Source organism: Eleutherodactylus coqui, chromosome 7 (assembly GCF_035609145.1).
Source record: "Eleutherodactylus coqui strain aEleCoq1 chromosome 7, aEleCoq1.hap1, whole genome shotgun sequence".
In the NCBI taxonomy this organism is placed as follows: Eukaryota; Metazoa; Chordata; class Amphibia; order Anura; family Eleutherodactylidae; genus Eleutherodactylus; species Eleutherodactylus coqui.
Window position 1 is genome coordinate 96,632,041 of NC_089843.1, and position 25,340 is coordinate 96,657,380.

Here is a 25,340-nt window from a genome sequence, read left to right on the forward strand (position 1 = left end):
CCCAGTCCCAGGACTGAATTTTGTTGTCTGTCTTAAATTAAATTTCTTTAACCAAGGTCACTTAATTCAAGCTATAATGAGCCCCAGAGTTCCAGGACCCCCTAGTTGGGAAGCATCATACTCAACTACGGGGAAATATAGCAATATTCACTTGAATACTTTAATAACTAATTCTAGATGAGATCTGAATTTCAATGAAATTTTTAAAAATGATCTTTCAATAAGGCATACAAAATATTTCAATTATATTATGCCATGATTGTACAGTCTCACTATCCTGCAGTTGTTTTAAAAAACAAGAAAAGGAAGAAAAATGTTGAATAACTTTAGTTCTTTCCATTTCTTCAGATATAACAGTGTTCTTCGTATAGTTGTTATAATAAGGTACTCAGAAAGCAGGAGGACAGAAAGATGAAAATCATTTTAATTTGTATTACCAGCAAATTGTAATGCAGAAAACCACCTACTTCCAGGCAAATTCTATGATCTTGTCCATTTACATTCCTGTCTTCTTGTGGAAGGACATTTTTAAACTGATATTACATGAGAAGAAAGGAATTTATATCTATTCAACAAGTTATCCAATTTGCTCACATTCATCAGACATGCTGCCTTGTAACCATAACCATTATTCATACAAATACTGTATATTGAGAAATGCATTTTTTGTTCAACTATGCTACAGATATTCTTCCATCATGCATCAGACACAAAATAGTTACATTATATATGAATATACTTAGAATATATAAAATATAGCATAGTAATATGTATAATGATAATTAACAAGTTTATATTGTGAAGTTGGTGATGTCATCTTTCTTGGTAATTAAGCAGACATTGCATCAAATTGAGGCATCTGTAGTGTAATTCAGTATTCAATTTTCTAAGAATAGGTTTAAAGGGGTAATAGAGCACCCACAAATGTTTTAAACTTGTTCAGGGTGGTGAAGAAATAAAAAAGTCATACTCACCTCCCTTGATTGCCCGCTACTGTCACTTTGCAGATGCCCAGTTACCTGTTGCTTTCCACTTCCTGTTACAGCAGTGATGATGTCCTAGCATAGGAACATCTGATCACTGTAGTTAGTCACTGGCTGAAGTGGTCACATATCCCTTGTGTTGGTGATATCATTGCTGTAGCTGAAGGAGAGGGAGCAGGGATCAGGTGAGGTGAGCATGACTTCTTTTATGTTTCTCCATGACCCTGAGAAAGTTTATTTTGGGGTGTTTATAAGAAAAAAATTAAACGGCTTTCTGGGCAAATACTATCGATGAACTATCTTCAGGATAGGTCATCAATAGTTGATTCGAAAAGGAAGTGAAAAGCACTGGTATGGAGGCGCAACACTCTAAGCTACTGGAAGATGTAGATCAAAGTCCAATGTGTGATGGTGAAAGCACTTCTTTTTTATTATTTTTTCAGAAATTAAAAACCAGCAATGGAATACGCGTTTCGGGGAAGAACCCCTTCGTCAGTTCGGCTGGATAGGACAACAGGATGCCTAGGGGTGACACGATCCCAAAGATGTATAGAATGTGTCGGAGGTCCTGTGTGCAGGAGGACAGGGGAGAAAAAAAATTGCTTTAAACATAAATGAGTGTGGAATATAACAGTATATCTGGAAGCAAATGTAACTGAAATTCTATCAATGTCCTTTTAAGTTCTGAGCTGTGCTGCCCACACTTGTCTGGCTGGCTTCAGAGAAATAAACCATTATGATCATTCATAGCTTGACTTAACATTTTTTTTAACATTGTGATTAAAGCGTAGGTATTTTTTTATCCAGGGAATATGGATATATTAAATTCTATTTACACTGGCGCCGGATTCCATTCTGAGTATTTTTTTTTCAATAATAATATCACAAGAATATAGTATGGAAAAATAAAAATGAAACTTGATAAACCCAATTATCGGTTAATGGAATTTGTCAAAATTAATTGGGACCCTTTATGGTCTCTGGTCAAGGTCAATGGCAACTTCTATTTTCTCCTGCCGTCGGTCGTGGCCAGTATGAGGTCTGCCATGTTGTTTGAGGCAGACACCACATCTCTAATCAATTACCTTATAGAGTATGTGTACACATGGTCACCACCTCTTAAAATCTGTGCCTGAACCATCCAGCTTTCCTGACCTCTCCAGTCCTGACCTTGGCTCATTACTTGACTGTGCTTTTCTTGTCTGCAGCTTGTCTTGACCATTGGTCTGATCTATATTGTGAAAGGATTCCTCCTTTCCTGACCCCCATGATGTTCTGTGACTATGTCCCTGTCTACATCCTCTGGTGCTGCTTAATGGAAAACCTGACCAAAGGGGCAGTTGCCCCTTAACTGAAATTATCTTTAGGCTAATCATCTGTGGGTCCCTGTAGTGAAGACGAGATCCTGATTGGTTAGATGGAAGGGTAAAAATTGTGGAACCCCTGGTACTTCAGTTGTATCTAGCCCCAAGTCAAATCAGTTCTGAGGCACATAGAATCCATATCTGCTGCCATGACAGAGCATTATCTGCTACCATGACAGAGTTTTATATATTTACGGCCACCTGCAGACAGCTGGGTCGGATCCCGCTGCGAGAATTCTCGCAGCGGGACCCGACCTGAGCCCCTGCAGGGACCAGCGCGGCACTCACCTCTCCCACGGCTCTGGCTCTTTGATGTGCCAGCTGAGCATGCGCAGAGCGGAGCCAGTGGCCGGGGAGTGACATTTCTGTGCGGGGCTCTGTGAGCGCGATTTGTTTTCCGCGCGTGATTTCATGTGGACAAATCGCGGCCCTTTGCCTAGGATTGCGTTTTCTAACGCAATCCTATGGCAGCTTCCACGGGCAGAAATTCTGCGGCAAATCCTGCCGCAGAATTTCCGCCCATGTGCAAGGGGCCTACCTCAGTGATATTAATGACACATGAGCTTTAACAGACAACCAGAAAAAAGAACCCTGGAATCAACTATTACTATGAAATACCTTCATTATATCATAATACTGATTAAGCCTCTCCAATCCACTGTCTGACGTCTAAAGACATCATGATTTAAGGCTATACAGCTCCGATGTTGGAAGACGTCCGTTGGGGTTCTCTTACTGTATATCGCCAGCCTCTCTGCTGTCGGAGCCTATCTAATGTGTCACCTCATGCAGCACTGGCTTTAGCCAGCATATAGCGCCATTGTATAACAGCAGAAAAAGAGTAAGCCCCCTAGGAAAACAAGAATACAAATTGGATTGGAAAGGGTTAAAATTCTGTGTGCAGATTGGGTGGACTACTTAGTGCGCACTTCTTTGCATTGTAATGGTGGGTCTGAGTGATGACAATGGGGAAATGGCAGGGAAGGTGGGTATAAAACTTAAATCCCCAGACTGAGCAGGTAAGCTATTCAAAGTAGCTCACAGATTCCCTTTAATACGTTGAATTATTCCCATAAAGCTGCCTTCAGTCAGCTGCACATCTTTCTATTTACAAGGGAAGATGTACTACTGACCAGTGAGAATAGTTATGCTTGCATAAATTACTTAATCATCTCAGAAATGAGCATTTGGTTCATCAGCTGATTATTTGTACTTTTCAATGGCCCGACTGGGTAGCAAAAAACATTTGAGTGACTATAGAATAGGAGGACTATTTAGCGCATACCTCAATACATTGTAGCAGCTGGTTTGAGCGCTAACAATGAGGGAACGCTGCAAAGGTAAATGTAAAACTTACATGTCCGGACTCGGTGGGTCAGCTACTTTGAGCCTGTAAGCTTTGTGGAGGTGCTGTTCTTCAGACTTTTAGCATGGATATTAGAGATGAGCGAACGTACTCGGTAAGGGCGATTTCGCAATCGAGCACCGCGATTTTCGAGTACTTCACTACTCGGGTGAAAAGTACTCGGGTGTGCTGTGGGTGAGCGGGGGGTTGCAGCGGGGAGTGGGGGGGAGAGGGAGAGAGAGAGGGTTCCCCCCTGTTCCCGCTGCTACCCCCCACTCCCCTCTGCAACCCCCCGCCCCACAGTGCACCCGAGTACTTTTCACCCGAGTAGTGAAGTACTCGAAAATCGCGGTGCTCGATTGCGAAATCGCCCTTACCGAGTACGTTCGCTCATCTCTAATGGATATACAAAATTCTCATTCATATTTTATGTTCTTTACAGCCGCTTATGAAAAAAGGGGCTACCTTCCCGAAATACATTATATTGGCTGTTTTAATCATTTATTAAAGAAGGACCGGGTTAATCACTCGTTGGAATACTGGTTTATAAGAGTTGCGCCTTTTATGTCCGCATTTTTAACAGCCTCTCTGAGTGTAATTACCACCCTCTGTTTCATCCAGTTGGTGTTAGTGGACAGGCAGCTGAAGGCTGAAGTACTTCTTTCCTCCCTGTATCCCTGCCACATACAGGACCTCTGGCACATCCAAGTCCATAGAGTTTTACGCCTTCACACCAGCATTTTTTCACACTCTCTGGTTACTCACACAAAAGGCCATTTTGTAATATTAGGATGGCACAGGGTCCTCCGGGACTGTTCTTACAGAGCTCTGAGTCATAGAGGTTGTCCTGAGAGGGAAACACTAGCTTTTAATTATCCTTTGTGCATTTTCTCAATGGCCTAGAACACAATTTTTGTGCTTTTGATTTTGGTTTGCTTAGGGTAATATAAAGATATGCAAATTGTCTATGTCTTAAATATGTGTAGAGCACTTTAAAAATTACACACCTAAACTTTATGCAAAGTATTAATTTGAATTGGTTATTAAAGTAGCAATTTAAACATCAATTATGTCAACAATATGAAGAACACAAAAATATAGGCTGGCACCAATTGATAGCCATTCAGAATAAACCCAGCTGCACACTATTTAATGGCAAACACAAAAACCAAAGAGTCGGAGATGTGTGCTACTCATCAAAATTAGCAAAAATAACAATCTTAATAAACATGTATCCTTCAAACATTTTTTTTTAACGTTTAAAATGGCTTACGAGAAGAGTCACTGCATAACACTTCAGGATACTTACCAATAAATAACAAAAAATCCAAAATAGTTCAAAATGTATAAATAGTACAAAATATCAACCCTTTGTGCCTACTCAGAACCAACATTAAAGGGGTTTTCCAGAGAGAATACTATTGATGACTTACCCTCAGGATAGGTCATCAATAGTTGATCACCTGGGGTCCGTCACTCGGGACCTCGACTGATCAGCTGACCGTTCAGCACTAATTGAAATCAACATGAGCCGTGCCTACAGTTAAAAGCGCTGGCCACTACACAGAGGTCAGCACGGAGACTTCTGCTGCTTTGGCTCCGACCTCTGTGTATTTGTGGCGCTGAAAGCATGCACCCGCTCAGCTGATGAGTCGGGGTCCCGAGCGACAGACTTCAACCGATTAACTTTTAATGACTTATCCTAAGGATAGGTCATTAATAGTATTCTCCCTGGAAAACCCCTTTAAATGAACAAAACTAGACAATCACAGTTGTAAAGTGCTGTTCAAGCTGAATAGTGCACTCATGCCTTCTCAGGATTCCCTAATAGGAACATGTATAGACCATTAGAGATCCCTTGTTGGGGCTTATACTAGCTCTTCTTGGCATGAACACCACACATATCACCCATAAAGGCTTTATCAGTAGTGTTAGAATACTGATCTCTTGTGTACCTTCTTATAGCATACTACTACTCACACTAGTCATAAAACCTATGCAGCCCATTTCCCATGTGTTCCATTCACTATGATCTTAAAGCATGCAATTGTCCCACTTTCCAAACACGGAGCAAATATAAGGTATGCATTTCAAATCACTTGCACGAAAAATTGGGGTGCATTCCAGAAAATAATTACATACATTGTTACAGTTACTAAATTAGAATCAATAAGCATTGCAAATGAATTAAACTGGAATGCAGCATTGATTTTCAGTGCAGGTGAGGTGGAAGGTTATAATTTTTGCTAATTTTGGCGAGTATTACACAGATCTGACTCTGGCTTTTGTGTTATATCAACAATACACGATAACGATGAAATGTAACATTAAACTATTATTTCAGCAGACTGATGTCACATCATCATTATCTGGAAAGAAGTAGGACATGTTTGACATTTTTGCACAAGAATCGGATGAAAGATCTTTCATCCATATCATTTATCTTTCAAAGCACTTTCATATTAAGTCATTGAACATGTATGGCCACTGTTAACAACTCTAACAGCCACTGCGGCCTAAGCTATATACGGCTGTGTTGGTGAAACAATTGTTCACCAGATAATCGTGTGTTCAACAGTTGTTCATGCATCAACTTCATGCTTGTATCCAGTGTTTCTGACTACATTAAGACTGAATATCTGGTACACAAATCTTAGCAGGCCAAGTTTTAGTTTACAGTCATACATTGACAGCAATATATTATGAGCCCCAATGGGGGACAGTTCAGTTATCACGCTTGGATGACGATGGTCTGTAACGCCGATCTAGAATGACCATGACCGAGAGCATTGTTCCATAAAGGGCAGATGTCAGAGGAAGTACTGTTGCCTATCTCTTGCACCCACAAGCACCGCAGACGACCAGGGGACCTCCGCCATTCGCAGGGGGTCGTCTCTCGATATTCCTAGCAATTGCTGCGGTTAGAGCACCATGGGCCGGGACAGCTTCTGACAAGTGTGCAACATGACCAAAAAGTGCGAGTCGTCTCCTTGTTATTGTTTCTGTGATTGACTCAAGCCCCATGGAAGCCTGTATCTCACTGTTTCTGATATAGTCGAACCAAGAGACACATAGAATCTGGCGTGGAATTGCATGTAAAAGGACTCCAGACGCTCAGTGGTTTGCAACAGCAAGGTCCAAGACTTTGAGCCGTACAATAACATTGGTATTACACAACTCTGGTAAAATCGAATCTTAGTCCTGAGTGTTATGTTCTGCCTCCATCAGAGTTTTTCCAGGGACCTTATCGCTAAGGTTACCAGCGCTATTCTCCGCAGGATGTCTGGAAGCGCCCTCCCACCTGTGTGCTGAACGCTTCTGAGGTACACGAACTCACTGACAGCGTCGACTCTCTGGCCATTTCCGTCTAGGTCTGGAGGGATTGTGCTGGCTCCTAGATTCTGCAGCTTGTTTTTTTGCCAGGAGATGTGAAGCCCAAGACAAGACGCCTCAGAATCAAACCGTTCCAATGAGTGTTTTAGATTACTAGATGCGATATCCAAGAGTGCAACATTGTCGGCGTAGTCCAGGTCAGTGAAGTGGTACTCCGGAAGAGTGACCCCATTACATTGGACAATACGCTGAAGAATTCAGTCTATGGCCCTAAAGAAGAGTGCGGGAGCCAAAATGCAACCTTGTCGAACACAAGACAAGATCTCAAAACTAGCAGAGCTTAAACTGTTGATAAGCATTTCGGTGGATGTGCCCTGATGCATGTCTTTTAGTAGGTTTAGAAGGGATGTGGGGACGCCAAGACCTTCCAGAGGGCTTCTAGGTTGATCGAGTTGAATGCTGCCTTGAGATCAACATCTTTGATGAGGAGCGGTCTGTTAAATTCTATGTATATCTCTGAGAGGAGCCTAAGAGCGAGTATGGCATCCATGGTGGAGCAACCTGATGTGAAGCCTGACTGCTGGGGTTTCTGCTTGGAGGTCAGGAGTGGTTGTATCCTTGAGAGTAGAATGTGCGTGAAGACCTTGCTGGGAACCGAAAGGAGCATTATCGACCTGTAAATAGTAAATACTGCTTTTGTGCCCTTCCCCTTGTACAGGGCCAGGATGATGCCCTCCTTCCATTCGATGGGGACTTCACCACAAGACCAAACGTACAGAAATAGTTGATGTAAAGCAGTGATTATCGGCTCAATTGCGCATTTCAGCAGTTCATGTGGAATGCCATGTGAGCCGGTGGCGCATCAGTGTCTAATTTTCTGAAAAGCAGAATGGACCTCTTCCCATGACGGAGCATCTGTAGGCACAGAATGGTCATCCACAACAACGGATGCAAGGTCATGGCTAGCCGGTGAATGGTTTAGGGCAGATGAGAAATGTTCATGCCAGCATTGAACTCTCCTCATGATTGGTACAAGGGCTTCCATTGGATTTGTGGCTTGGCGTATGCCGGTTGGTCCCTGAGGACCATCGGATTCTGGCAACGGCTTTGTATGCTGCTCTAAGATGGTTTGACTTCTGACCCTCCTCAGCTTCATCAGCCAGAGCATTATAGTACCGCTCCCTGTCTTTCTTGGCCTTTACCCAGAATACGCCCTCACATTCCGCTTGGTCGTTTTTAAGGTGGGCTTTCACCTTTGCTTCAAGGACCCGCCGGTATATGAGAACGGTCTTTGTGGTTTCACGGATTGCATCTTTTGTGACATTCCAAGCTGCCTCTGGTTCATCTGAGAAATTGCCCAGAATGTGGAACCGGTTTTTTATTGTGATGTTGTATTTACATTCGAGTGCTAGATTTAATGAAGCTTGTGATCTGGTCTTATAGGGCAGATGGAGTGGAACTGCTATTTCGACAATAAGCAAATGGTGGTCTTTGTTTGCTGGAGTTTCTGCCCCGCGGTATACTCGACGCAATTTGACAGAATTGCAATGACGAATGAGTATATGGTCCAGTTCCTTTTTTGTACGTTCATCATTAGATATCCAGGTAAACCTATGAATGCTACGTTTCTGGAACCAGGACCCCGCCACTGCGGGGCTCATTGAGGCACAGAATGACAGCATCAAGTGGGAATTGTCATTGCTTTAGCCTTTGCCAAAGGGTCCAACCATATCTTCGTAGTCAGGAGTCCGGGGACCTGGGTTTGCATTCAGGTCACCGAGCACTATGAGTACATGGTGCGGAGGGAAGAACTGCACTGTGGCAGCAAGCTGGTCATAAAAGGCATCTTTGTCTGCAGCTGTGTGTTCTTCAGTTGGTGCATATGCCACAATGATGGACATGTGACCGTGACGATGAACAAACCTGGCATACAGCAGATGCAGAGAGATTGGATGCCACATTACCATGAACTGATTTATGGGAGGATGAAGGATCAGTGCCACTCCCTGGGTGTGGTCCAAGCCACCAGAGTTTAATATGGTGGCACCATTAACCTTGCGCTGTTCATGATGCAGTAGACGAGCTTCGGTGATGCTGGCTACAGTGATGTTATATCTAGCCCGTTCGTTGATGAGTGCCACCTGGAAGCCAGTCCCATTCAGTGTAGTAAGGACATTCCATGTGGCGAAGCGGGTGACTGAATGCATGTCAGTTTTTGAGACCTGGTGATCAACCTTCATCCAAGAGCCATCCTGAATTGGGCTTTTGGCTCTTTTCTTCATGCGTGCACTGGGAAGTGCTGGTTGGCAACAGCAACTCAGGTTGTTAGGGGCTCTAACCCTGGTGCTTGAAGTGTTAGCCATTGTTTTTTGATCGGTAGTCCCTGGATACTTCGTCACCTTGGGACGGGGAGCGACAGGAAATGCAGTAATGAGGCCTATTTCACAAGTATTGGTACTAGGCCCTTCACTATTGCATGCTGTTGTTGTTTGCCTGGACTAGGAGGTGTATCTGCCTTCATCAAGGAAGGAACCACTGCTGCCCGGCCTTCACCAAAGCCTCGTTAGTCAGCTGTATTCAGCTTTCCTGTCAGGCCTTCATGACTACCGTAGCGGCCACCATACTTCGCCCTGTCAGGCAGTCCCCTAATTGACTGTTGCCTGTCTCCCATGATGAAGACGTGAGGTTGAACTTTTGGGAGACAAAATGGGGGACAGGGCTCAATGAAAGTGATGGCTACCCGTGTAAAGAGCTGGAGAATATGTTTGTACTATGTACAGTAAATAAGTAAAATAAATATAATTTGGTCATGCTGGTTCTTGACAGTAACTATGATGATAGCATTATGAGTTGTAAATTCATGGTACTGTGGCACCACTATATAGGAGACAAATGACCATAGACAATGAATTTCTAAGGCGTGCCAGAGGATCGTGAAATGAGAATCTATATCTATGTATGTAGTATGCCATTTATGTGTATGAGAGTGTATGGTATTTCTATGTAGGCGTGTGTTCCACCATCTAAGCAATGCACATGATACTGTAGTCAGGGGCCTGAGCTAGCTAGCTGAAAATTTGTATTTAATGAATGAGTCCTTTTAATAGGCAATAATGGGGTATATATGAGAACAAATGTTTGATTATATATTGCTGTGTTGTACATAACTGTATGTATTTTTGTATGTTGCTAGACACTGTTTGCGCCATATTTTTGGCTAATGATAGATTGCAATATATATCATGTCTGTTCCCTCCCATGTAATCATGTGTATATGTTTCTACATAAATACGTCTTTAGATTTGTTCCATTATGACTGAGGAAGAACCCTGCATAGGTTGGAAAGCTCGCTATAACATCATGTATTTTTGTTAGCCATTAAAAGGTATCATGTCTACAAGATTACTTGGTTTCTTTTACTGAGAACACTCAGACTATATTACAATATATGATGGGTATACCAATCTTATCATAAAGAGACATACAATTATGCACCCATACTGCAGGCTTCTTTCTACAAAGGTAGTGCAAAAATGTTTGCTTTTGGCATTGCTTTGTCATCTGGATATTGTTTTTTGACATTACTAAGACCATAGGCTACAACTCTTCATCACACTCCTATCACACTGGACTGTAACAAGTTTGTGTCCTTGAAGTGCATTTAGGGTTGCAACTGAATGCTTTAGTTTCTCACCAAATCTGCTGTTCATTACAGATCATAGTGTCTGAACATATAATTGAGTAACAGGGTAATTGCAATGAATGTTGAAGACAAATAGAATAACAGTTTGTTTCCTTCATTGCCGGTTTGGACATCCTGAGTTTTACATAAAAAGCCAGGACTTCTCTGTGCTCAGGCTTTTTCTGCCAGTTGTGCATTCTGCAGGTGCTGCTGTCTTTCTCTGTGGAGATAATCAATTATTAAGCACGAAACATTGATTTATGACCCCTTTGGGTATGTTTGCAGGGGATTTCAGAGAGGAACCGTTTACCAGAGCATCTGACTGGAACAATGCCATGCCTACTGTTCTGCTTTGTTCATTTTTATATTAATGTTTAATGTTGTTAAAAAGTCATCTTTGACCCCAGTGTGATTAAAAATATTCAATGTCGAATGTATAAATATATTAGAGAAAAGAAAATATCTTCAGAAAATTGGAAATGAAAATACATAATGGCTAATCTGTTTTATCATTTAATGTTGAAAATCTACCGTACAGAAGTCAAATGACATAATAATATAATGAACATAATGCAATAATATATTTGCTAGTATATACTTCCATTGAATATTAGAAAAAGATTGCAAATAATATAAATGGCAATTAGGGTCAAATAAATCATTAGAAAATACCACTGATAGCCTTGATTATATACAGTACTAAATAGTTACTTTTTAGAGACTCACATTTAGTAGCATTGAACCCCTTTTGGTTATCAAAACTGCAACAATTCATCGCGGTATTGAACTCAGGGGCATACGCAGGAGTTTCTCAAATGCTTTGCAGAAACTTCTAACTTAAAGGAGTATTCTGAGACTTTATCTATAGATGATTGGTGGGGACCAGCTGCTTCGATCCCTGCTAATCAGCTGATACTCGGGACACTGTCATTGCGGCAGCTTGGCTTGGTCATCAATAGAAAAAATTTTTAAAGTCCCAGAATACGCCTTTAAATCAATTTGCTGCACAGCTGCATCAGGACCGGGAGACAGTGTTGTTCATCTTTCAGTTTATGAACTGTTATTGCTGATTGGCTGTATGAGAGCACTCACATTTACTGATGATGAGCCATGTAATTGCATATGGGCTGCGGGTATATCTGTGACCATAGAGCACAATGGGCTCTATGAACGCAGATTACGCAATACAATGGAGCATGCTGCGATTTTTCTTCCCCTTGTGGAATACGCAATTAGTACTTACAAGTGTCAAGGAAAATTCAAAACTACATACCTTTCAATGCCCGCGTATTACTGCAGATTGTCCACACGCAATCGCATGGACGGTGATCGCAGGATCCGCAATTCAAATCCAGTCGTTTGAGACCAGCTTTAGGGTATTTGGGCTTCATAAAAGGACTAGGGGGACACAATATACCTACTAAGTTCCTCTTGTTTGAGCCAGAGCAGAGAGATGCTGATAAGCAAAGTCTCACAGTCTGGCAGACTGATGTAGAATTATCAAATATTTTCAATCATCTGACTGGCATAGAAGTGAATAAAAATCATAAGAAGAGGGGGCGGAGCCTGACCTCCGAGCGTAATGGCTGCTTAAGACCAGCGCTCCGTCTGCGAGGTGTCCCTGCAGGGTTCTATTTTTAGCTACTTACAGTGGACATGCCGAAATCAGCGAAGGAGAGGAGCGGTGAACAGCTGGGCACCCCCCGGGCGCTGAAAAACCCAGTCGGGATGCAGCGCTTTCTAAAAGAACGGGACTCCCGATCCCCGCGCCCTCCAGCAAAGATGGCGCCGTCCCACGAGGCTACAGCTTCAGCTCATAGTAAGGAGAGGGGAGGGGGGTCTTCATCGGAGGAAGAGGAGGATAATGAAACTATTTCAAAGGGCTTTATGAAACAGCTTTTAGCTGATGCCCTGCAGCCCCTGATCTCAGACCTTGCTGAGATTAAGGAGGACGTTAAACACCTGGGGCGCAGGGTGGAAGACCTGGAGGTGTCCTCCTCCTCCATTACAGCTCATGCCACTGTATTAGCGCAAGTGATGAAAGAACAACACGAGCACCTAAATAGCACCCTAATATCCCAAGAGGACTTGGAGAACAGAAATAGGCGCTGCAATGTTCGAATAAAGGGGCTCCCCGAATCGTTGGATGCAGAATCCCTCCTTAAATAGGAGCTGAAATTTTTGAACTGTTGCTGGGACCAGAGAAGGCTCTGCATATGGGCATTGAGCGCATTCACAGGGCCCTTAGACCCCCTCCCACTACAAACGACCCACCCAGGGACATTATTTGCAAAATGTTTTCATATCAAGACACCCTCGCCATCCTTAACGCGGCGAGAGGGCACAACGGGTGGAAGTTTAGAGGCTATGCCCTGCAGTTTTACCAAGACCTGGCGCCCTCTACACTTTATAAAAGGAGGCTATTGCGGCCACTTCTGGAGGCCCTGAGGGCTAAGAACTTGCGCTATTCCTGGCTGTTTCCTTTTGGTCTGGGGGTCTCAGTAGGGGGTCGCAGGCTCACAATTAGAACCCCAGAGGATCTACACAAAGCCTGGCCCCTGCTGGAGATACCCCCTCTGGACTTACCGTGCTGGCTCCCGCTCCCGGGTTTCCCTAATCTGCCTAAACTCCCGTCGCCTGACGTCTGGCAACAAACCGTCAATACAAAATCGCCCCGAGGGAAAAGAAGGAAGGCAAAGGAGACCCCCAACAATGGCGACACTTGAGATCTCCGTACGATGCTGGTTATTCTTATTCCTCTTCAGGCTATTTCTCATAAGGCCTGGTATTACGGGCTCAAGAAAAGAATTGGGACACAAGAGGTCCATTTGTGTGCGGGACTTCTCACTGTCCTCCTTTACACCGGAATGGTGTAAAACAGCCGCTCTTTCAGATTGCGATCTCCGAGCTATGTTTAATTTGTTATATTGTCAATATTTCTTCTATGTTCTTGCTCCTCCAGGACCCAGCCTCTGCTGGGACTCAATTTCTTAACTTCTTCCTATGAATGTCCTTATGGAGGGGACCCTGTAGGACCCCTGGCAGTCAGGCTGTCCTTAATTGATCGGCCCTTAGCCTTATAAGGATCGACCAATCCGCCTCACTCCCCCTCTGTTTTCCCCCTTCCTCCCCTTCTTTATACTTTATCTCCTCGCGTGTAGGCTACTCAGTCTCCGGGAGGTCACGCTGTCTTATCCTTAGGAGAGAGCGGTTCCGCTCTACCTTCTTTACACGTTAATAGTCTGTCTTCTTTCCTTTTGTCTCTGTGCAGTCTGTTCCCCCTCTCTTGCCCATCTCGGGGTTTCCTCCCTCTCTACCTCTCCCTTCCCATCCACTGGTCTCGAGCTCCTAGTCAGGTTAACCCGGAGACAGAAGAAGTGGGGGTCTAGTATTTTCATTCGAGTAATACTTTTTTCTCTCCTCACCTTTTTCAGAGTTTAGGAGTAGCTGACCGTATATCAGGATGAGCGAATCTTTGAGATGGTCCACGTTTAACGTTAAAGGACTGAACTCCCCATCCAAAAGGCATCACATCGCACTGCTGCTGAGAAGGTATGGAACTAAAATTGCTTTTCTGCAGGAGACCCACTTCAGGGGAAATTGATGCTTATCCCTCCCGGGAAAGCTTTTCACGCAGGCGTTTCACAGCACGCACCCGACGTCCGCTTCCAGGGGAGTCTCCACATTCTTTCATCACTCCATAGCTTTTACGTGTGAGGCTCAACACTCTGATGTGGAGGGGAGGGTCCTCTTTTTGAGAGGTAAACTCCTTAATCAGAAAGTGACAATAGCGAATTTATATTCTCCAAACACAGGGCAGGTACCGTGGCTGATTAGTCAGTTAGAAACACTAAAGCAATTTGCCGAGGGCCCAATTCTCCTGGGAGGTGACTTGAACCTGACTCTTAGCCCCATTCTAGATTCTTCTACCAGGAAGTCCCATATATCCCAGGCTAAGCTCAGAAGACTGCACCGCAGTCTTTCGGAGTTGGGATTGGTGGATGCTTGGAGACTTTCCAACCCGTCTACGAAGGATTACACCTTTTACTCCCACGTTCACTTTTCTTTCCAGCGCCTCGACTATATTTTCATTTCATCGTCCCTATTAAAATCTGTCACAGGTGCCAAAATCGACCCGATTTTAATCTCAGACCATGCCCCACTACACGTCAACTTGGACTTTTCCCCGCCCCCCCCTCGGGAATGGAGATGGAAGCTGAACCCCTCACTCCTAGATTCAGAAGTGGATAAACAACATCTGAATTCCCTATTGGAAGAATTCTTCCATCTTAATAAGTCCCAGGAGGTCTCGACTCCAATGGTCTGGGAAGCCCATAAGGCCTATGCAAGGGGTCTTCTAATCGCCTTGAGCTCCAGAGTTAAAAAAAGACTACAAAAAAGCATAGACGATAAACTTCAACAAATAACGAAGCTAGAACAAGTGGTTAAGAGCTCACAGTGCAAGGCCACACTAGAAAAACTGACTACCCTTAGGAGAGATCTGAAAAGTGACTTTGACCTGAGGTTTAATAAGAAACATCTACATCTGCAAAAAACAGTCTACGTTCAGGGCAATAGGGGCAGCAAATGGACCTCTGCCCTTATCAAAAAAGCTCGTAAGAGAAATCTTATTAGCTCAATAAAAACTAGTACGGGTTCCCAGGTCACATCTTCTGCAGACATTGCTGCAGAGTTCCAGAGTTTTTACTCCCGGCTATATAATATTCGCCAACCCCTCTCCCCGGACGAGCGACAAGGTGCCCATACACAGATACAGGCTTTCCTGAGCGGACTGAACTTACCTGGCTTGGACGGGGATGCGGGTGCGGCCCTGACGAGACCAGTCTCCTCTCAGGAGATAGAAGACCTCCTGACCTCCTCTCCACCGGGTAAAAGCCCGGGTCCCGATGGTCTTCCAGCTACATATTATAAAGCCTTTAGATCATGTCTGGTCCCCCAGCTGACAGAGTTGTTTAACTCCCTCCTTAGCGGAGAATCCCTACCCAAACAAGCGCAGGAAGCGCATATTACGCTGATCCACAAGGATAATAAAGATCCAGAAGCCTGTGGAAGTTATAGACCTATATCCCTTATCAATTTCGACGTTAAGCTATGGGCAAAACCTCTCGCAAAAAGGCTAGAAACATATATCCCATCCCTCATTAACACGGAGCAGACTGGTTTCGTCAGGGGCAGAGAGGGAATAGATAACTGCATCCGACTCCTCCACGCAATAAGGCACGCTCAAACGCTAAACATACCACTGGCTCTAGTAGGCTCGGACGCCGAAAAAGCCTTTGATCGAGTGGATTGGTTATATATGCGCTCAGTCCTCTCTCATCTTAAAATACCCCCTGCCTTTATCACCGCCATCTTCTCCCTGTATACCGCTCCATACGCCAGACTTAAGATAAACGATATTCTCTCACCGCCCTTCAATATAAGTAATGGTACCAGACAGGGATGTCCCCTGTCCCCCTCGTTATTTATCCTTGCCCTTGAGCCATTTCTACAGAGGATCCGACTTGATCCCAATATACAGGGGCTAAAGGTGGGCCGGGCGACTCTATCGCTGGCTGCCTATGCGGATGATATTGTTTTCCTAGTCACGAACCCCGAGGAGGGACTGCCACGTCTTATCACTCTCCTGGAGGAATTTGGTGTCCTCTCGAATTTTAAAATAAATTACTCAAAGTCAAAAGTCCTGAATGTTTCGATCCCAACTAACAGGTGTCGAACTTTAAAGGCAAACTCCCCCTTTTCGTGGGCCTCCACGGATATAGACTTTCTGGGCATACAGCTCACGAAAACAGTAGAGGACCCGTTCGCGGCCAATTTCTCCCCTCTCCTGTCCAGGCTGAGGAACATTTTACGTTCATATGACTTCCCTTTCTTGTCATGGTTAGGGAGAAAAAATATTCTACAGTCTTATGTTATCCCAATCATCTTGTATAAAATGCGACTCCTCCCGATCCATATCCCCAACTCTTTCTTCAAGTCTATGCGCTCGATCATACTGAACTATGTCTGGAGAAGTAAGAGACCAAGATTAGCCCACAGTCTGCTAGAAAGGAGGAGGATAGATGGAGGGGTAGATTTACCTAACCCAAGAGACCTGTATTTGTCTACCCAATTAGGTCACTGGATGGAGCTGGTGCTTCCCTCTAGGGACCATTTGGTGCAAGAGCTCGCTCTGACCTCATACGGCCCCGCTCTCCTCCAAAACTTATGGTTCCCTGCGCAGATCATACGGAAACGAAGGACTATCTGCCCCCTCCTCAGAGGAGCTATGGAGACCTGGCATAAGTTAGGGGACAGGCTGGCTCCCCCTCCGTCTCCTCTCACCCCCCTAAATGCCTTACACAAGACGGTTGGTCTTCACTTAGACCCCTGCTCGGCAGGCTGCTGGCAGGTACTTTCGGACAAAAAAATAGCGGACATACAGACGAGAGCTCATATGCCTCCCTTAGAAATACTACAAGAACTACTGCCCTGCCATAATACAGCCTCTAAGAGGAAATTGGCGGTCATTCGAAAACAATTTGTTTCCCCCCCTTGTAACACTAAACCAGTGTTCGTCACCTCCTGGGAGAAGGAGCTCAGGATCTCACTCTCGGAGAGAGATATTAGAGTCATACTTAAGAACTCGTTTGGCGCTTCGCCCTGTGTTACCGCGCAGGAGTCACATTACAAATTGATATCTCGATGGTACAGGACTCCTCAGTGGCTTTCAGATCACAAATTAACACTACAAGACTCCTGCTGGAGATGTGAATCTGCAACCGGCTCGTACCTGCACTTGTGGTGGGAGTGCCCGGTGCTGGAGCCCTTTTGGAGGGATTTCGGGTGCGTGTTGAGCAGACTTGCTCCCGGATTGGTCCTTTCCCCTGAGGTGGTCATCCTGTGGAGGCCGTCAGCTACCTTCCATCCGCAGAAACACAAACTCATAGCACTGCTATTGGATGTGGCAAAGTCGCTTATCCCCCTCCTTTGGCATAGCAAGGAGCCCCCCTCCCTGGATATGTGGAGGGTGAAGGTGGACCTCCTTTCAAACCTAGAGGAGCTAGCCAGCTACTCCAGGGGCTCTCATGAGGAGTTCCTAAAGACATGGAGCCCATGGCGCTCTATAAGGGAGACTCTGTGTTGAGGGGTCTGGGGACCGCCTTGTTGGGAGGGAGGGAAGTTCAGCACCTCTCCGCTTTTTCCTAGATTGAGAACCGGGGCCCCCTACCTGCTTCAGGCGCAGGGGACCTCCTCCTCCACAGGCCTCCACAATGCCTCACGGACATCCCGTCCCAGAGGCCTCGTTCGCGTCAGGTCCGCTCTCTGTTGCCGGGTATAGCTTCACACGCAGAAGGAGATGAGGTACGAGTTTATACCCCCCCTCTACCCCCCCCCCTACTCATCCCCCCCCCCCTCTTTGTCAATGTATTCCCTTTTGTTCTTCTCCACCCCACCATTAAGGTTTGATTAAAATTAGAGATGAGCGAACGTACTCGTCCGAGCTTGATATTCGTGCGAATATTAGGGTGTTCGGGATGCTCGTTACTCGTAATGAGTACCACGCGGTGTTCCGGTTACTTTCAGTTTCCTCTCTGAGACGTTAGCGCGCTTTTCTGGCCAATTGAAAGACAGGGAAGGCATTACAACTTCCCCCTGCGTCGTTCAAGCCCTATACCACCCCCCTGCTGTGAGTGGCTGGGGAGATCTGATGTCACCCGAGTATAAAAGTCGGCCCCTCCCGCGGCTCGCCACACATGCCTTGTGAGTTAGCTGAGGGACAGTGCTGTTCTATTGGAGTTGCTGTAGGGAGAGTGTTTGTAGTGAGTGTAGGCTTCAAGAACCCCAACGGTCCTTCTTAGGGCCACATCTACGTGTGTGCAGGCTGCTGTTAGCAGTGGAGAAATTTTTTTTTCTCAAAATCGGCAGTGCAGAGCATTGCACACGGCATTAGGGACAGAAGTGGTGCTTAGGCAGGGAGAATGTTAGGAGTGAGTGTAGCCTTTAAGAACCTCAACGGTCCTTTCTAGGGCCACATTTAACTGTGTGGAGTACTGTGCAGGCTGCTGTTAGCTGTGTTGCTTTTTTTTTTTTAATCAAAATCGGCGGTGCAGAGCATTGCACCCTGCATTGATACTACAGGCACAGAATTGTGTAGGCAGGGCCACAACACAGTTATTAGTCATTGAATAAGCACAGTGGGCCTTTCCTTTTAAACAAAAGGGAAAAAAGTATATTTGCCCTGCCTCTGTCAGTCCTAAGGGCTCTGTGTACGTGTGTGCTGCGTGGAGAACGTAAAAAAATCAGACGCAACCAGCTACGGTTGAGTGCAGCCTTGCGCCAATTTCTTTCCTGCCTGGGAAATACCTGCTCTGCCACAGTTAATAACTCTGCAACAGTAAAGTTCTGTGACACTTTTGCAGGGCCGCAACACAGTTATTAAAATTATTATTCAGTGAATAGACGCAGTGGGCCTATCCTTTTAAACAAAAGGGAAAAAAGTATATTTGCCCTGCCTCTGTCAGTCCTAAGGGCTCTGTGTACGTGTGTGCTGCGTGGAGAATGTAAAAAAATCAGACGCAACCAGCTACGGTTGAGTGCAGCCTTGCGCCAATTTCTTTCCTGCCTGGGAAATACCTGCTCTGCCACAGTTAATAACTCTGCAACAGTAAAGTTCTGTGACACTTTTGCAGGGCCGCAACACAGTTATTGAAATTATTATTCAGTGAATAGACACAGTGGGCCTATCCTTTTAAACAAAAGGGAAAAAAGTATATTTGCCCTGCCTCTGTCAGTCCTAAGGGCTCTGTGTACGTGTGTGCTGCGTGGAGAATGTAAAAAAATCAGACGCAACCAGCTACGGTTGAGTGCAGCCTTGCGCCAATTTCTTTCCTGCCTGGGAAATACCTGCTCTGCCACAGTTAATAACTCTGCAACAGTAAAGTTCTGTGACACTTTTGCAGGGCCGCAACACAGTTATTAAACTTATTATTCATTCACAAGAGGCAGTGGGCCTTTCCTTTTAAACAAAAGGGAAAAAAGTATATTTGCCCTGCCTCTGATAGCCGTCAGGGCTCTGGGTACGTGTGTGCTGCGTGGAGAACGTAAAAAAATCAGACGCAACCAGCTACGGTTGAGTGCAGCCTTGCGCCAATTTCTTTCCTGCCTGGGAAATACCTGCTCTGCCACAGTTAATAACTCTGCAACAGTAAAGTTCTGTGACACTTTTGCAGGGCCGCAACACAGTTATTAAAATTATTATTCAGTGAATAGACGCAGTGGGCCTATCCTTTTAAACAAAAGTTAAAAATTATATTTGGCCTGCAGGCTTGCGCCAATTTATTTCCTGCCTGTGAAATCAAATCACTGGTAATACAGCATGCTGAGGGGTAGGGGTAGGCCTAGAGGACGTGGACGCGGCCGAGGACGCGGAGGGCCAAGTCAGGGTGTGGGCACAGGCCGAGCTCCTGATCCAGGTGTGTCGCAGCCGACTGCTGCGCGATTAGGAGAGAGGCACGTTTCTGGCGTCCCCACATTCATCGCCCAATTAATGGGTCCACGCGGGAGACCTTTATTAGAAAATGAGCAGTGTGAGCAGGTCCTATCCTGGATGGCAGAAAGTGCTTCGAGCAACCTATCGTCCAGCCACAGTTCTGCGCCGTCCACTGCTGCAAATCCGAATCCTCTGGCTGCTGCTCCTCCTTCCTCCCAGCCTCCTCACTCCACTACAATGACACATGCTCAGGAGCGGGAATACTCCCAGGAACTGTTCTCGGGCCCCTGCTCAGATTGGGCAGCAGTGGTTCCTCTCCCACCAGAGGAGTTTATCGTCACTGATGCACAACCATTGGAAAGTTCCCGGGGTCCGGGGGATGAGGCTGGGGACTTCCGCCAACTGTCTCAAGAACTTTCTGTGGGTGAGGAGGACGATGACGATGAGACACAGTTGTCTTGCAGTGAGGTAGTAGTAAGGGCAGTAAGTCCGAGGGAGGAGCGCACAGAGGATTCTGCAGGGTCTGACAGAGCAGACCGACCGCTGGCTTGCGCCGCTGAGCCTCCAACCGGGCATGGTCGTGTGTGACAACGGCCGTAACCTGGTGGCGGCTCTGCAGCTCGGCAGCCTCACGCACGTGCCATGCCTGGCCCACGTCTTTAATTTGGTGGTTCAGCGCTTTCTGAAAAGCTACCCACGCTTGTCAGACCTGCTCGTAAAGGTGCGCCGGCTCTGCGCACATTTCCGCAAGTCCCACACGGACGCTGCCACCCTGCGCACCCTGCAACGTCGGTTTAATCTGCCAGTGCACCGACTGCTGTGCGACGTGCCCACACGGTGGAACTCTACGCTCCACATGTTGGCCAGGCTCTATGAGCAGCGTAGAGCTATCGTGGAATACCAACTCCAACATGGGCGGCGCAGTGGGAGTCAGCCTCCTCAATTCTTTTCAGAAGAGTGGGCCTGGTTGGCAGACATCTGCCAGGTCCTTGGAAACTTTGAGCAGTCTACCCAGGTGGTGAGCGGCGATGCTGCAATCATTAGTGTCACCATTCCTCTGCTATGCATCTTGAGAAGTTCCCTGCAAACCATAAAGGCAGCCACTTTGCGCTCGGAAACGGAGGCGGGGAAAGACAGTATGTCGCTGGATAGTCAGAGCACCCTCCTGTCTATATCTCAGCGCATTCAGGAGGAGGAGGAGGAGGAGCATGAGGAGGATGAGGAGGAGGGGGAAGAGACAGCTTGGCCCACTGCTGACGGTGCCCCTGCTGCTTGCCTGTCATCCTTTCAGCGTGTATGGCCTGAGGAGGATGAGGAGGAGAAGGAGGAGGAGGAGGATCCTGAAAGTGATCTTCCTAGGGAAGACAGCTATGTGTTGCATACGGGTACCCTGGCACACATGGCTGACTTCATGTTAGGATGCCTTTCTCGTGACCCTCGCGTTGCACGCATTCTGGCCACTACGGATTACTGGGTGTACACACTGCTCGACCCACGCTATAAGGAGAACCTTCCCAGTCTCATTCCCGAAGAGGAAAGGGGTTCGAGAGTGTTGCTATACCACAGGACCCTGGCGGACAAGCTGATGGTAAAATTCCCATCCGACAGCGCTAGTGGCAGAAGGCGCAGTTCCGAGGGCCAGGTAGCAGGGGAGGTGCGGAGATCGAGCAGCATGTACAGCCCAGGCAGTGCAACAGTCTTTAAGGGCCTGGACAGCTTTATGGCTCCCCACCAAGACTGTGTCACCGCTCCCCAGTCAAGGCTGAGTCGGCGGGAGCGCTGTAAAAGGATGGTGAGGGAGTACGTAGCGGATCGCACGACCGTCCTCCGTGACGCCTCTGCCACCTACAACTACTGGGTGTCGAAGCTGGACACGTGGCCTGAACTAGCGCTGTATGCCCTGGAGGTGCTTGCTTGTCCTGCGGCTAGCGTCTTGTCGGAGAGGGTGTTTAGTGCGGCTGGGGGAATCATCACAGATAAGCGTACCCGCCTGTCAACCGACAGTGCCGACAGGCTAACACTCATCAAGATGAACAAAGCCTGGATTTCCCCAGACTTCTCTTCTCCACCAGCGGACAGCAGCGATACGTAAGCAATACGTAGGCTGCACCCACGGATGGAAGCTACGTTCTCTCTCACCATCCAAAACGGGGACATTTCTGCTTCATCAATCTGTGTCTAATATTCCTCCTCCTCCTCCTGCTCCTCCTCCTGAAACCTCACGTAATCACGCTGAACGGGCAATTTTTCTTAGGGCCACAAGGCTCACTCATCTAATTTTTCTAAACAATTTTTATATGTTTCAATGCTCTTAAAAGCGTTGAAACTTTAACTTGAACCAATTTTTCGTTAAACTGGGCTGCCTCCAGGCCTAGTTACCACTTAAGCCACATTAACCAAAGCGATTAATGGGTTTCACCTGCCATCTTGGTTGGGCATGGCCAATTTTTACTGAGGTACATTAGTACTGTTGGTACACCAATGTTTTGGGGCCCTCACCTACAGTGTAATCATAGCAATTTCTATGTTCTTCGCCTGCACTCATGGTACAGAAGTGTGTGTGGGGTTGGCCTACACTTTAGCTACATAAATGTAACTTGGGCCTTGGCTATACTGCAGCTACTGAAATGGAACTAAGACTGCGCTCCCACTATACTGCTGCTTCGGAATTGTTCCTGGGGCCTGTGTAGGCTGCTACAATGACTTAAATGGAACTAAGACTATGCTCCTCCTATACTGCTGCTTCGGAATTGTTCCTGGGGCCTGTGTAGGCTGCTACAATGACTTAAATGGAACTAAGACTATGCTCCTCCTATACTGCTGCTTCAGAATTGTTCCTGGGGCCTGTGTAGGCTGCTACAATGACTTAAATGGAACTAAGACTATGCTCCTCCTATACTGCTGCTTCGGAATTGTTCCTGGGGCCTGTGTAGGCTGCTACTATTACTGAAATGGAACGAAGACTGCGCTCCCACTATACTGCTGCTTCGGAATTGTTACTGGGGCCTGTGTAGGCTGCTACTATTACTGAAATGGAACTAAGACTGTGCTCCCCCTATAATGCTGCTAGTGATATGTTAGTGGGGCCTGTCGCTAATGCTACGGCTGAAATGTTACTAATTCTGGGCTCTGCCTATACCGCTGCTAATGGTATGTCTCTGGGGTGTGGAAACAGAGGCTTCCCAAAGACATGATGGCGGCGAGACCATTTCCCACCAACGCTGTTACTGTTAAGGTGCATATAACCACGGACACGTGGAGAGGACACGTAGTGCCTCCAAAACATCCCCCGCCACGGCCCACTTAATCCTGGCCACATTCCGAAAACCAACAAAATAAAACCGCGCTACTAGGTCCGCAGTCACCACCACATTACCACCAACGCGGTTACTGTTAAGGTACATATTACCAGTCTGACTGGGGCATGCAGTGTTGGCCGGAGCCCACCTGCATTAAGCACAACATTACTACCTCAGCTGTGTTGGGCAATGCAATGGGATATTTCTATGTACCGCCGGTGGCTTCCTGGCACCCACCCATGCTGTGGGTCCACAGGGAATTATAAATGCATCTGTTTCCACTTGTAAAGAACCCCAGTCAGACTGGGGCATGCAGTGTGGGCCGAAGCCCACCTGCATTAAGCACGACATTACTACCTCAGCTGTGTTGGGCAATGCAATGGGATATTTTTGTGTATCGCCGGTGGGTTCCAGGGAGCCACCCATGCTGTAGGTGCACACGGAGTTTAACCTACATGTGTCCACTTGTAAAGAACCCCAGTCTGACTGGGGCATGCAGTGTGGGCCGAAGCCCACCTGCATTAAGCACGACATTACTACCTCAGCTGTGTTGGGCAATGCAATGGGATATTTTTGTGTATCGCCGGTGGGTTCCTGGCACCCACCCATGCTGTAGGTGCACACGGAGTTTAACCTACATGTGTCCACTTGTAAAGAACCCCAGTCTGACTGGGGCATGCAGTGTGGGCCGAAGCCCACCTGCATTAAGCACGACATTACTACCTCAGCTGTGGTGGGCAATGCAATGGGATATTTCTATGTACCGCTGGTGGCTTCCTGGCACCCACCCATGCTGTGGGTCCACAGGGAATTATAAATGCATGTTTCCACTTGTAAAGAACCCCAGTCAGACTGGGGCATGCAGTGTGGGCCGAAGCCCACCTGCATTAAGCACGACATTACTACCTCAGCTGTGTTGGGCAATGCAATGGGATATTTTTGTGTATCGCCGGTGGGTTCCAGGGAGCCACCCATGCTGTCGGTCGACAGGGACTTCACAATAGGGAGTTGTACCTGCCTGTGTCTATGAATTAAAAAGCCCGGTCTGACTGGGGCATGCAGAGACACCTTGACAGAATGAATAGTGTGTGGCACATAGGTTCCCCATTGCTATGCCCACGTGTGCAGCTCCTGATGGCGGTGGCACAGGATTCTATTTCTCATTGCTTCTGTATAGCATTGTGGGCTATCGCCGCGCCCCTTTTAAAGAGGGTCGCTGCCTAGCCGTGCCAACCCTCTGCAGTGTGTGCCTGCGGTTCCTCCTCATGGCAGACGCACTTCTAAATAGACATGAGGGTGGTGTGGCATGAGGGCAGCTGAAGGCTGCGCAGGGACACTTTGGTGTGCGCTATGGGGGGGAGGGGGGGCGGTTGGGCAGCATGTAACCCAGGAGAAGTGGCAGTGGAGTGTCATGCAGGCAGTGATTGTGCTTTGTTGTAGGTAGTGTGGTGCTTAGCTAAGGTATGCCATGCTAATGAGGGCTTTTCAGAAGTAAAAGTTGTTGGGAGGGGGGGGGCACTCTTGCCGCTATTGTGGCTTAATAGTGGGACCTGTGAAGTTGAGATGCAGCCCAACATGTAGCCCCTCGCCTGCCCTATCCGTTGCTGTGTCGTTCCCATCACTTTCTTGAATTGCCCAGATTTTCACACAAGGAAACCTTAGCGAGCATCAGCGAAATACAAAAATGCTCGGGTCGCCCATTGACTTCAATGGGGTTCGTTACTCGAAACGAACCCTCGAGCATCGCGAAAAGTTCGTCCCGAGTAACGAGCACCCGAGCATTTTGGTGCTCGCTCATCTCTAATTAAGATGATTAAGGGAGAACTCCCGAAGGGGCTGCT